Source organism: Gekko japonicus, unplaced genomic scaffold, assembly GCF_001447785.1.
Source record: "Gekko japonicus isolate JY-2015 unplaced genomic scaffold, Gekko_japonicus_V1.1 scaffold3405, whole genome shotgun sequence".
Lineage (NCBI taxonomy): Eukaryota > Metazoa > Chordata > Lepidosauria > Squamata > Gekkonidae > Gekko > Gekko japonicus.
This window is the reverse complement of record NW_015173784.1, coordinates 78928-93418: the sequence shown is the minus strand read 5'-3', so window position 1 is coordinate 93418 and position 14491 is coordinate 78928. Positions and strand designations below refer to the sequence as shown.

At 47.1% G+C, this 14491-nt stretch overlaps 1 protein-coding gene across 2 annotated transcripts in view; it reads left to right on the top strand.

Annotated features, from left to right (window-relative positions):
• Window positions 1-299: 299 nt before the first annotated feature.
• MYOZ1 (myozenin 1) overlaps window positions 300-14491 on the top strand; it is a 52771-nt gene continuing 38579 nt past the window's right edge. The window contains exon 1 of one of the 2 annotated variants that reach the window (XM_015423548.1): window positions 300-531. The gene's annotated coding sequence lies outside the window, so the exon portion shown is untranslated. The remainder of the gene's footprint in view (window positions 532-14491) is intronic. The other variant, XM_015423547.1, reaches the window with a different exon arrangement.

Genomic DNA, 14491 nt, shown 5'->3' with positions numbered 1-14491 from the left:
CATTCAGGCTCGAAATATGCTGTTATGTTTCTAATGGATCCCGAGCGTCTAATGGCCTCGAATACCAGTATGCACAATCCATATCACATTTATGCAGCACCCAGCACTTCAAGACCACACACTCTGACATCTGTGGAAGGAGGAGGAGACCTCTCGGTGTCTCTGGCCCCAGGTCGAGGTGGCTGCTTCGGGAGGGCAGAGGTGCACTCCCCCCCTCCCACTTCTGCCTATGCCGGTGCCATCTGAGACCTCGCACTCCGAGATCCCCTTGACTATTAATAACCGCAGGATGCCTGTGAGAGCAGAGTCTCCAAGAGTCAAATTCACAGCACTCCGCATCAGCACTTTGTGCTGTGCAGACCCTGGTCAGGGAGTGTGTGGGGCCCTGGAATAACCAGGGGAAGGGGGGGGTCAAGAACCCGACAAGCCTCCTGCAGAACCACCCAGAGGAGGGACGCCAGAGACCCCGGCCTTTGCTTTTGCTGCGGGAGGCTCCGTGGAGTGGTCTGTGTATGTGTCTCTGAGCCTAAGGTGAGTCTCTCCCAGGACGGCTGAGCCAGGGATGGAGTGAGAGAGCAAGCATTGAGAGAGAGGCGGGAACAGGCAGTGGAGCAGGTTGCCTGGTGATGGGGGGGTGGAGGATTAAAAGGAGGCTCCGAGAAGGCAGAGGGACTAGGACCTGCGGACCTCTCCCTGGGGTCCCTTTACTCCTGAGGGTTACCAAAGGCTCTTTCCCCCTTGTGCAGTTGTATAGGCACTGGCCTCATTCTGACACTAGAGAAACAAAGACGCAGATATTCCCTGAAGCCCCTTGAACCTGACATGATCCACTCTTCCTATTTCCCTCTGAGCACCAAAAGGCACAACATTCCTTTAGCTGCTGCCCGGAATGTTCTGGAGAATTGCAAGCCCTCCCCTGCTCCCTTCTTGGCCTCATTAGACGCCCACAGGTCAGCTCTTCCCCCCAAAATCCCTCAATATATCACGCTTTGAGGGATGCCCAACTCCAGACGTTTCCCCCACTTGTCAGCCTCAGGCACGAGTCAGCCTCAGGCACGAGTACTAACCCTAACCCTTTGTGGCCCAGTCCCACAACTTCTCCCACTATTCCCCACCCATCTCCTTGTCTCCCAGAAGGCTCTGTGCATTTTCTCAGGGCACCTGCTGTTGCCTCTGACTCTCCACAGGTTTGGGCAAGGACTTCACAGCTGTGTTGCATAAAGCTCAGTTAGGAAGGAAGGAAGGAAACCCCAGACCTGATAATTAAGCCCAGGTGAGGAGGATACCATTTGCTAAACTGAGAAGAATTCTTCTCCTGGCCAAAGTGTTGATGGCAACAGAAGATACCTTCACATATCTTAAACGGCTTGAAACAGCACAACGTAATTCCTAAATGCATTTCAGATTTTGGGTGGAGGAGCTCTAACTCAGCTGAACTCTTGGGACTGAATCAAGAATTACCGGGCAATATTTTCACTTGTCTTAAACCAGACGACAATCGTACTGTCCTCTGCCCTTGACATCTAGGAATAATGAAGGGGAAGTCTTGTTTGTAATTGACATGCTCCTCAAATCCTCTCAGCCTAATGCCTGGACTTCTGTCGTTCTAATCAGAGAGGGGAGCGCCGGACTGAGCTGCCCCACGCAAGGATTTCTCCTTCGGCTCTAAATAGAAGGAGCAATCCGCTCCCTGGCTATCAGTTGTGCCATCTGTCAGAGAAGCTCTACCTAGTTTTCTCGGGCTGAAAACTTGGCATGTAGATTCCATATCTCTCACACACACTTTATTGTGGTTCTCAGGTGGTTTTCTTAAATGGAACCGCTGTCTTTATTCTGGAGAGCAAACAAGGCTAATAATTCAGGCTGTAGAAATCCTCTCAAACCTTAGCCTGCATTCTTCAGCTTGTCAAGGGGGGAGGGGAGCAAAAGGGAGAGTGGGGGATCCATTGACCCCATTCTAAGGCAGGTTGGAGGGAAAAATCTGAAACATCCCAATTTTAACAAACATAAAGCAACTTACTTAGCCAAACTGTACTCCCCACCCCTTGTTCTGTATTTCTGGCATAAGTTACCTCTGTGTTCATGAAAACAAAGAAATGGGTTATTCCTACATAATGTTTTATGGGGAAAGAAATAACGTTTTGATTTTGAAGACACTGTCCTAAGCGTTAAAAAAGACAACAAAACATTGAGCCATTTGACTCCAGCAAGTATATTTAAAGATGATAAACCTGTGTTGTCTGAATGTGGTGTGTATTGTAAATATATTTATATTTATCCACTGTTGAAAGTACATTATGGCCCTCAGAGACAAAATACAGTGTACTGAGGCCAAACAGACAGACAAAAGTTTTAAAATGAACAGATCCATGGGATCCAATGTGAGGTTTCCATTTCTAAGCAAACTTTTGTGACTTTAGAGGTCAGAAGCAGGAAATTAACTACTGGAAGTGGAGGGAAGAGACCCTGTCAGTGGAGGACACAGACCCAGCCAAGTTGATCTGCGGAAGCAGAAGACCAAACCAAGGAGCACGCCTTAGAGACCCACAGGACGTTCAGGGTAGAATCTTTTGGGAGAGTCAGAGCTCCCTTCGTCAGATACCATTTGACTCTCGACAGCTTCTGCCCTGGAAATCTTGTTGGTCTTTAACATGCTTCGAGGCTCAAATCTTGCTTTCCAGACCCTGCAAATGGCACCCAGTCATCTGTTAATGTGGCAACCAGCTGCACTCCAGGGAAGGGACCCATTCTTTGAAAGAGAGTGGATATAGGGGGAGTATGTAAAATATTATTCCGTGATATCCAGGAGGACTACAAGATTAATTGCCTCAAGGTATGACGCCGATCAGACTTCTAGGTAGCCTTATAGGGAACGGTGCTCTCGGGCCTGCAGAATGGGTACCAGGGACATTGGGAAATGTCAGCAAGACGTTCCGGATGCTAAATTTAGGCTGTTAGGTAAGAAAGTAAAGTTGGGACCTCCATGGTGGCTTTCTTTAAATATACCTCTCATTTCCAGAGAGAGACCAAGCAGGCAGGCAAAGGGCCTGATTTGCCAAGTATTAATCAGAAAACCATGTTAAAAAAACAAACAAAAACACCAGAGTTTTATTTGATGTTAACTAAGGCATCTTCTGTGAGGAAAGAAAAAACATCAATGAGTTTTAATGAAAGAAAGCTTGGAGAAGTCCGATAAAGAAAGAGAGAACTGGCCAGTCTTTGCAGAGAAAGCTCTGTGAAAGAAATTACTAATCTATTAGCCGTATGGAGGAGCCAACCACCCGGGGGGGGGGGGGGGGGGTTGCAGCCATCATCGAATCTTTTCACAGCATGAACTTTACTACAAATCTGATGGCTTTGCTGTAGACCCAGTCCCAAAAGATTGTGAAGGTGCTTCCTCTCCTCCCGTTAAAGCAAGGGATTCTCCCCCCCCCCTTTTGTTTGTTTGTTTTTAACAAAACCTTTTAAAGTACACTTTGTAACTTCTGAAGCTTGGCATGAGCGCTTATATTTGCTGTGAACACCTGAAATAACTAATTAGCTTCCCAACACAGACACGTATTACACTTCCCTTCCGCTTCTCAAATGGCACAGCATTCGCTCCATGGAGATCAGCTTTGAGGAAGAAGAAATCAGCAGTGGGTGAACTGATCCTCGCCTACCTGAGGTAGATCCATTCCTCTGGATTTGATCTACAAGCTGTACATAAATGCAAGGCATAGGCTCTGTAGACCTGGGCGTAAATCCCCACTCAGCAATTAAGAAGAAGAAGAGAAGAGATTGGACTGATACCCCATGGCCCTTCACAACCAAAAGTGTCTCAGAGCAGTTTACAGGCTCCTTTCCCTTCCCCTCCCCACCACAGACACCCTGTGAGGCGGATGGGGATGAGTGACAGAAACTGCTCTTTTTCAAGGACAGTTGTGCCAGAACTATGGCTTGCCCAAGGTCACCCAGCCAGGTGCAAGTGGAGGAGGAGTGGAGAATAAAATCAGGTTCTCCCAGCGTAGAGTCCGCGCACTTCACCGCTACAGTTTGGTGTAGTGGTTAAGTGCGCAGACTCTAATCTGGGAGAACCGGGTTTGATTCCCCACTCCTCCACTTGCACCTGCTAATGTGACCTTGGGTCAGTCACAAGCTCTGGCACAGCTGTTCCTGAAAGAGCAGTTTGTGTCAGAGCTCTCTCAGCCCCACCCACCTCACAGGGTGTCTGTTGTGGGGAGGGGAAGGGAAAGGAGTTTGTAAGCCGCTCTGAGACACCTTTGGGTAGTGAAGGGCGGGGTATAAATCCAATCTCTTCTCTTCTTCTTCTTCTACACCAAACTGGCTCTCACTAGATTGACCTCACTGGATACCCTAAGCACATCACTGCTCTCCCTCCTACACTTGGTGTTGGAATAAAAAGGCATAACCCCATCCCTGTAGCCAGAAATTTGGGGTTGGTGGGGCATGGGGAAATTTTGTGAGAGAGCAGGGAAGGGCGGAGCCACACACCTTCTCTGAATGCCAAGCAGCAAAAGCCCTCGCAGGAGGTGATGGAGAGGGGCGGCTGCTGGCTGCACATCTTCCCTGAACTCCAAGCGGCACCACTTGGAGTTCAGGGAAGGTGTGCAGCCGGCAGTCGCCCCTCTCCCCCTGCAAGGGCGGGGGTGGCCGCACACCTTCCCTGAACTTCAAGGGGTGATTTCGCCACTTGGATTTCAGGCGTGGGCAGCCCCCACTAGAAAGACAGCATTTCCCTTTAAATGCCTTTTTTGGAAGAAGGGAAGGAGAGGGGTGGCTGCAAGGTTTAAAGGGGCCTCCAGTTGATTGGTGGGCCACTGAGCAGCTGGAGGGCCCTTTTAATGTCACAGGAGGGGAGGGGGAGAGGGCAGCAGCTGTTGTGGGGCTTGCCTCATATTTGAGGGGGCGAAGCCCCAAAATGCCCTGCGGTAGCTACGGGCCGGGATTAAAATTCAGAGCTTGTCATTAGATATGGTACAGTAGATTCTCTAAAGGAAAATAAACTGCATACATCCTGCCAAGTTAAATGTAGAACTTTAAGTCTTGCCCTCAAACAGAGGCATACCAATTTAACAATATGACAAAGAATAGAGACAGTAGCAAACATACCAAAATGTTGGTGAGAAGTTGGTGCTGAATGGGGCCATTGGGAAAAGCTCAATCCGCACCATCAGTGTAACAGATGAGGGAAACCCACTTGGGCTGCATCAAGTATGGCGCTTGTGGACGCTTGTGTCAAAGAACGTTTCACCTGAACGAGGGACCATCACAGAGCATCAGTTCTCATGACTGAATGTATAATTGGAAAACACATTATTAAACTGGAAGGCATTTCTCTGTTTTTTGATGGGTTCATTTTACTGTTAATGAGAATGAATAATTTGAGAATCATTCTGGAATTTCCCAAATAGGTCCTTGTAATAGACTTCACAGCTTTCAAACTGGTAGTCATATGTAACAAAGCCAGTTCCTAGGTTCTACCAAGAAGCTATGTTCAAAAAGAGTCCATTATGAGTAAAGTGGGTTCCACAGGAACAAGTACACCAGGGGTGTCAAACATGTGGCCCGGGGGCCAGATCAGGCCCCCAGAGGGCTTCTATCAGGCCCACGGTGGAACTGGCTGTCTTCTGCTTCCAGTTCTGCTGCTACTGCATCATCATAGGTTTTGCAGCTTACAGATACACACCTGAACAGCATGCTTAAGATTGCAACAGCACGGACATTTTGATGTAATAATTCAGAGCAAGAGCGGTCAGTTATCAGACACTGTTAAATAGACAAACATTGCAAGAGTGCTGTTTTAAGCACATTTTTATTTTAAGTAAAAAAAAACACCTTTATGTTTGTGTCCTTTATATCTCCGCTACCTGGCATTACATTTTATGACACGCATGGCCCGGCCCAACAAGGTCTGATTTATGTCAGATCCATCCCTCATAACAAATGAGTTTGACACCCCTGAAGCAAACTAACAGCAAACAGCATAACTGTCGGATGCGTGCAACATATCAGGGATATATTTAGCCGCCCGCCCCCCCCGCCCTTGCTGTGCCACTGCAGGTATACCAGTTCTTTGCCCCATGTAAGTGACTGGGTGTTATTTATCCAATTGCAAAATATTAAGGGGTATACCGTTGTAGTGGAACAAAACCTAACCCATGCTCTGAACCAAACCCACATTGGAACAGAAATTCCCCTCCACATTGCATGCTGGTTTCCCTTCCTTTGATTCTCAGATTTCAGCTTTATGGTACTGTCCACATAGATTTACGGCTGTTTTATGGCTGTCCAGGGGTGACTCTGCAGTCAGTACAGTGTTGTCCCGGGGTATGGTTTTCAGCCGCATCTTTTTCTGTTCCAGTGTGGGTTTGGTAAAACAGCGGAGTGAAGGCTAGATGCAGATTGGGCCACAATGAGGACGACATTTCCAGCGCTGCCTGTCTCTCATTCCGTCTTCAGTTTGCTTATCTGGTATCAATCATTTTATCAGTAGGGAATTCTAACCTGCCAATTTCAAATATAGTCTTTCCTTTCTCATTCTTTATGATTATTTCCTTGAGTCCTTCCTGTGTAACTATTACTGCATATCCTTATTGGTTTCTGTATTTTTTTAAAGTCAGACCTAGTAGATCACAATTTTTAATCTGTATTCAGTAAATCCATACATTTCCTTCCTCATGTGTGAGCAGACCTTGTAGAGGGAAGGTTTTCCATCTCCACAATTGGCCATCATTCGATCAAACACCCTTTCTACTCTGATCCCTGTTTAGTTTCTGCTGGCTGGAATAAACGTATTTGGCTGCTGTCAGCCAACTCCTTCTGAATTGCTTTTCTCTCGCAGCAGCCTCAACATTATTAAGGCCCTAAGACATGACCACATCAATAATTTCTGTAGCTTCCTCCAAGAATCTATCTGCTTGAGGGAAACTTCATTACATGTGTAGAAAATCTGCACTGACTACAGCATATATCTAACACCAAAAGCAAGTTTATAAATTCTACTCCATCTTTATTTATTTATGTTATTATAGTTTACCTCTCTCCCCGCGTATCAAGGCAAATTACCCCACATATCGAATGCCATCAAGAGGATTGGACATCCGATAAGCCATGTGACAGGGTTAGGATCCTTGAGACATCATAAGCCAGCTCCAGACAACTTTGTGTGAGAATTTATTTGCTGCTTGGTGGATGCCCATAATCCTGTTCTCAGTTCCTATCCAATTGCCATGTTTTATTGATGCTGAAAATGGTTTATTTCACTGTAAATTGTTTCTAATAATATCTCACACACCCAGGACATAATCATTTTTACTACCTTTTCAATAACCTTTCAGTTTTTAAGAAATTCCCCTTAGTTCATATGGGTAGCAGTGTTGGCCTGAAACAGTAGAACAAAGTCTGAGTCCAGTGGCACCTTTAAGACCAACAAAGTTTTATTCTGGGTATAAGCATTCATGTGCGCACATACTTCTTCAGATACAATGAAACTAAAATGGAAATTACCACTGTATACATATAAGTAGAGGGTGAGCAGTATATTAGCATACAGCATAATGAAAACATGCAAGTTATTATAACACTCAGAACAATGGAATCCCTAGGACTTAATAGGGATATTGGTTTCTTCTCTCACTACATATGCTAACCTCATTCAGCCTTTACATCTGTATTCTCACCAATCACCCAGAGGGTCCTCTTTATTTATTTTATTTCTTATTTGGAATAATAGATTAGAATAGTAGATTGTAATGTAACATAATGAATAGTGGAATGTAATGTAATTTGGAATGTTAGATTGGAATGTAGTTCTCTGGTCCAGGGACAAGGGAGATAACTCTACACAGCCCATCACCCCACTTCAAAGAAGAAGATGCTGGTCAGGTCGCCTCCATGCTTGAGAGGAGACGGATAGAGCATAATGGCATAATTAAGGACACATCTAAACCTAAACAGCATGATAAAAAGTAGAGACATCTCCCTGCCAACAAAAGTCCGCATGGTCAAAGCAATGGTATTCCCAGTAGTCATGTATGGCTGCAAGAGTTGGACTATAAGGAAGGCCGAGCGCCGAAGAATAGATTCTTTTGAACTATGGTGCTGGAGAAGACTCTTGAGAGTCCCTTGGACTGCAAGAAGAACAAATCAGTCCATCCTAAAATAAATCAACCCTGACTGTTCCCTGGAAGGCCAGATAATGAAACTGAAGCTCAAATACTTTGGCCACCAAAATGAGAAGGGAGCCCTCACTGGAGAAGACCCTGATGCTGGGAAAGATTGAAGGTCAAAGAAGACGGGGACGGCAAAGGATGAGATGGTTAGACAGTGTCATCGATGCAACGAACATGAAATTGAGCAAACTTCAGAGGACGGTGGAAGACTGGAAGGCCTGGCGTGATCTGGTCCATGGGGTCGCGAAGAGTCGGACTCTACTGTGCTTCTGAACAACAACAACAACATGCACTATGCTTTTCCTTCAAAATGTCCCCCCCCCCCCCCGGAATTAAACCCAAACAAATGGTAACCATATAAACTAATCTTGTTATTCCTGTTAGGTTCTTGAATCTGTTAAACATCTTTATTATGCTGTATGCTGATTTGCTGCTCACCCGCTACCTATATGTATGGACTGGTAATTTCCATTTCATTGTATCTGATGAAGTGTACGTGCACTCAAAAGCCTATACCCATGGATAAAACTTTGCTGGTCTTAAAGGTGCCCCACTAGACTCAGACTTTGTTCTGTGTCCATTATAAAATGTCTAACTTGCCAGTGCCCAAATAATCTTTGGATAACTATCCACCGAACAGTGCCAAAGGGCTTAGCAGGATATAACTCTGAAGAGGGAGAAGAGATTGGATGTATACCCCCCCCCCATGGCCCTTCACTACCTGAAGGAGTCTCAGAGCAGTTTACATTCTCCTTTCCCTTCCCCTCCCCACCAAAGACACCCTGTGAGGTAGGCAGCGCTGACAGAGTTCTTTCAAGGACTGCTTGTGAGAGAACAGCTCTGAGAGAACTTATGACTGACCCAAGGTCACACCAGCAGCTGCATGTGGAGAAGTGGGGAATCAAACACGGTTCTCCCAGACGTTTTTAACTCAAAGGTTATATTCACAAAATGCAAAACTGTTGTTGCAGCTTGATTCTGTTTTATTCTGGCTACTGCTGGAAAAATACAGATTATGTGATGTTCCAACAGGAGTTCTGATTAAACTGAGGAAAGAGCGGGGGGTGGGGTGGGGTGGAATGAAAGAGGAATAGAAAGGCAGACATGTAGCAGCAGCCTATTGCTTAAACTGACTAGAGGACTTGTTCCTATCTTATTTATTTATTTATTTATTTATTATTTGAACATTTAGGCCGCCCTCCCCCGAGAACAGGGCTCAGTGCAACTTACAACAGAACTGAACTGGGTTAAGTTAAAACCGGTGATGTGTGCTACCAATTGCCTTAATCCAATTTCAGCTATGTTTACTGCTCCATTACTTATGCATCTTGACGGTAATTTGCCCTTTCTGGCAACACCCTCCCCACACTCTACCTATACGTAATGGCTGGTGACTTCTGTTCCAATGGATCTAAAGAACAGTGCAGGAGCACGAAAGTGAAAGCTTATACCTAGAGTAAAACTTTGTTGGTCTTCAAGGTGCCTGACTGGACATGAACTTTGTTCCAAAGAAGGAATGTCAGTCTGGACAGCAGAGGCTGGAAGGCAGGAAAGGGCAGAGGCGCTTTACAGAGACAGATAGGCTTCAGATTATTACTTGCATCTGCAACAGCCAGTTTCCTTCATCAGATGTGTGAAGTTAGCGGAGGAAGCCACATGTTGGGGCAAATGTCAGACTAAACTGCAAATGAAGCAGAAAAGCTTAATCACATGAATCAGTGGAAGAAATTGATCTGTAACTCAGGATGTAACTTAATGCTTGAATTCCTCCTAAAAACCTAATTGATGGGAGCTGTCCAATAATGGCTAGGATGAGTTACGCATCCTATAATTACCACCTTGCCTAGACTTTGCCTCTGAAACATCTGGCCCGGGGCTGTGTCATGGGCAGAGAGTATCGGTATTTTGGGCAGAAAGAGAGTCTGGGACTTTTCCATTTAGAAAAGAGGCAGCTCAGAGGGAGCACGATGGAGGTTTATGAAATCATGCACATGGTAGAGAGAGTGGGCAGGGATGACTTTTCCTCCTTCTCCCAAAATATCACGGTTTGAGGGCATCCAATGAAGTTCAGAACAGACAAAAGGGAATACTTCTTTACTTAACAAGTGATTAAAAGGTGCAGTGAACTGCCAGAGGATATAGGGATGGCCACAGGGGCAAGAGGCTTTCAGAGGTCAGAGAGATGCATGGAGGAGAGGTCCGTCAGTGGCTCCTAGATATGGTGCCTAAAGGGAACCTCCAACTTCAGAGGCAGTCAACCCCTGAATCCCAGAGCCAGGAGGCAACATCACCCTTTATGTCCTATTATTGGACCTCCAGACCACTCTATGAGGCAGCTGGTTGGACTAGATGGACTCTACTGATCTGATCCAGCTGGGCTCTTCTTATGTCAGGTCTCAAGTCATCCTGGAAGCAATGCAAGTTGGTCGGAATAACTCAGTGGTGAGAGAAGACAAACACTGGGTGGGCCACACTCAAAGGAGTTCTCTTTTCCATCTAGTTTACCCATGCAGGCGGGGGGGGGGAGGGGAATAGGCCAAGATACATCTATGGTTGGTGCCGGTGGCATACTCCTCCATCATCTGTGTCACTGAAACAGGATCTCCTATTGCTTTTGATGGAAGATGTCCTTTATCCAAGAACCCAGTTCAGTCCTGCTATGCTTTGGACACGCCTGCCTTGCATACTGGGAGAGTGCACTTTGAGCAATCCTCTTTGTACATTTTTGTACAGTGTTAAGGCAATGCACACTTCCTGTTTCAGTACATACAATTGGAAACAATTGGACAATATATGTAATACCCTGATCACAGAAAATGGAAAGTGATATGTAATTAGAGAACTGGATGTAGCATGTTGTCCCAGGATGCAAAATGGAAACGTAAAAATGTTACATCTGAACAAAGCTTAACTTGTGGGAACTGATCATCCACATCCCCCAAGTAGCAGGTACTTCTAACTTCTATTTATTCTGCATTCCAGTATTCTGCACTACAAAATACTAAATACATAACAGTATTGTATAGTATGAGGCAGAAAGTTCTAGAGTTCCGTGCCGTACTTTTGTGCTTCCCTCTAAACGAGGGGTGCCAGCCTCCAGGGGATCCCCCAGAATTGCAGCTCAGAATTACAGACAACAGAGAGATCCCTGTTCCCATGGAGGAAATGGATGTTTTTGAGGGTGTGAGCCCCAGAGCATCCTACCCCACGGAGGTCTCTGTCCTCTCCATGCTCCATCCCCAAATCTCCAGGAGTTTCCCAGCCTGGATCAGACAACCCTAACCCACCCCCTGCCAGTGTTCCCTCTAAGCTGAGTGAGTGTGAGCCAGCTCACAGTTTTTTAGCCTCCGGCTCACACATTTTTGTCTCAGCTCAGGAAGGAGGGCTCCAGAGCAAACTACTTTATGCAGTAGCCAAATCACTTGCTCACAACTTTAATGCCAGTAGCTCACAAAGTAGAATTTTTGCTCACAAGACTCCACGCCTTAGAGGGAGCATTGCCCCCCACCCCCTGCCAGTGGCCAGGGGGGGCCTGGCAATCGGACTACAAAAAGAACTTGCAGAGAGTCTTACTAAGATACTGCTAATTGCTCTTCTTTAGCAGAAGATACCTGTACATAGAAGCTTCTGGAATTCAGCCCTTTTTACACTATTATTCCATCAAGGTGATGATTAATCAAAATCATGGCAGTGATTTCATTGATATTCCTCCCCATCCCCGCATATTATTATCACAACAGAACCATATATTTCACATCAGCCCCAGCCCCACAGCTAACAACTTTTTGCTCAGGGGGCCAATGTTTTTCTCAGGGGGACTGCCATTACATGACTGCGTGGTACTGCCACGCCATGCCATGCTCATACTTCTAAACAATAACTAAATAATAAATACAGGTGATTTATTGCACAAAAATGTTTCAGTACTAAACACCATTATACCTAAAGACAGTACTAAACACTATTATGCGCAATGCAAAGCACATAATCAATCACACACCAATTTATCTCTACTCCTCACATATTATAGTCCTCACGTATGTATCCTCAGCAAGGAGGACTATAAATCCTCTGTATTTTAATGTATTTTAGTGAATTTCTTTTTCCAGAATAGTACATTAGAATACGGAATGCATGCAAGGGATGTTGGGATATCTGCTGAAATAGCGGCATTTTTCGCAGGGGGAGGTGGGGGTGAGTGCCCTCCCCACCAGACAGGAGGGAATGAAGATCCCCACTCACTTCCCACAGCTTCCCACTTTGCACATCTTGATCTGCATCATGCTGCATGTTAACTTGCTGTTCATTCTCTGGCTATAAGTCTCAGATCAGATTCAGTGGAAATTATTTATTACTAGGAGAAAGCCCTGTTGTGGAAATGAAAGAGGGCCTGGGTGAGTGCGAGGTCCTGGTGATGCGCCTCAGCGGGTGGGCAGGAGAAGCCCCCTCCCACCTCGGCTGCCCTGGTGAGCGGGCCAAGAAGGGGTGGGAGGGGGGCTCTGGGAGCCTTCTCCTGCTCGTCCATCTCGGTGGGCGGGCAGGAGACATAAGGGGAGGCTTTGAAACGCCCCACCGCTCTCTCCCGGGCCCTTGTGATCGGGCCAGGAAGGGTTGGGAGGGGACTCTGGGAGCTTTCTCCTGCTCGTCTCCCCAGAAGGACTTCCCGCAGACTACCTGGGGCAGGCCACGTGGCCCAGGGGAGCACGGCGCGGCCGTCTCCCCCGTCCCCGAGGCCAGTTGGTCCCCCTGGGAAGCATCCATCTCCGCTGCCGGCTCCTCGCAGACTGTGGGTGAGAGGCTGGCCGGTGGGTCTGTGGGCGGGACCGAGGCGCTGACAGGCCAATGGCTGAGGGAGCACATTTTATGTGGCCACCCCAAATCGCTTTTATTAATAAGGAAGGATTATTCCCTCATGCCCTGCCTTTCCCCCCACCCAAGAGGGATCCAAAGCCACTTATGTTATGCCCCCCCAATCTTCTTCTTGCAAGTATTCTGTGAGGGAGGTTAGGCTGAGGCTGTGACTGGCCCAGGCTCACCCAACAACCCATGGCAGAGTGGGGAGTTGAAACTGGGTCTCTGGGCCCAAACAGACTACTCTGGGACTGGAATGACAGGCCCCAGCTAGGAATGACAGCCCCTAGGAGTAACAGAAGTGTTCTGGGACTGAAATGACAGGCCCCAGAGTAGAATGACAGCCCCTGGGGGTAGCATGAGTGTTCATGAACAGGCCCCAGAGTGAAATAAAAGCCCCAGAGGGTAGCAGATGTGTTCAGAGACTGGAATGAGAGACTACAGAGTGGAATGACAGCCCCTGGGGCTAGCAGCAGTATTCTGAAAATGGAATGACAGGCCCCAGAGTGGAATGACAGCCCCTGGGGATAGCAGTAATGATCTGTGACTAGTATGACAGGCCCAAGAGTGGAATGACAGCTTCTGGGGGTAGTAGGAGTGTTCTGGAACTGGAATGACAGGCTCCAGAGTGGAATTATAGTCCTTGGGGGTAGTAGGAGTGGTCTGGGACACCCTGGGGCTGTCATTCTACTCTGGGGCCTGTCATTCCAGTCCCAGAATACTGCTGCTACCCCCCAGGGGCTGTCATTCTAGCTCCAGAACACTCCTGCTACAACCAGGGGCTGTCATTCCGCTCCGTGGTTTCTCATTCCAGTCCCTGAACACTCCTGCTACACCCTGGGGCTGTCATTCCACTCTGGGCTGGGGACTTTCATTCCAGGCCCAGAACACTCCTGCTACCCCCAGGGGCTGTCGTTTCACTCCGTGGTCTCTCATTCCAGGCCCAGAACACACCTGCCACCCCCAGGGGCTGTCATTCCACTCCGCGGTTACTCATTCCAGTCCCTGAACACTCCTGCTACCCCCAGGGGCTTTCATTCCACTCTGGGTTCTGTCCTTCCAGGCCCAGAACACATCTGCTACCCCCATGGACTTGGTCTCTCATTTCTAGTCACAGACCACTCCTACTACATCCAGGGGCTGTCATTCCACTTCAGGGTCTCTCATCCCAGTCCCAGAACACTCCTGCTACCCCCCAGGGGCTGTCATTCCACTCTGTAATCTCTCATTCCAGTCCCTGAATTTCACTCTGGGGCCTGTCATTCCAGTCCATGAACACTCCTGCTGCCCCCAGAGACCCTAATTGAAAATCCATTCCTCATTTTTATTGCAACTCTACTTGTACTGTAATGTATTTCAATGGAGCCCATGCAAGTCAATTGGCATTCCTCATTTTTATTGCAACTCTACTTGTACTGTAATGTATTTCAATGGAGCCCATGCAAGTCAATTGGCATTCCCGTCTC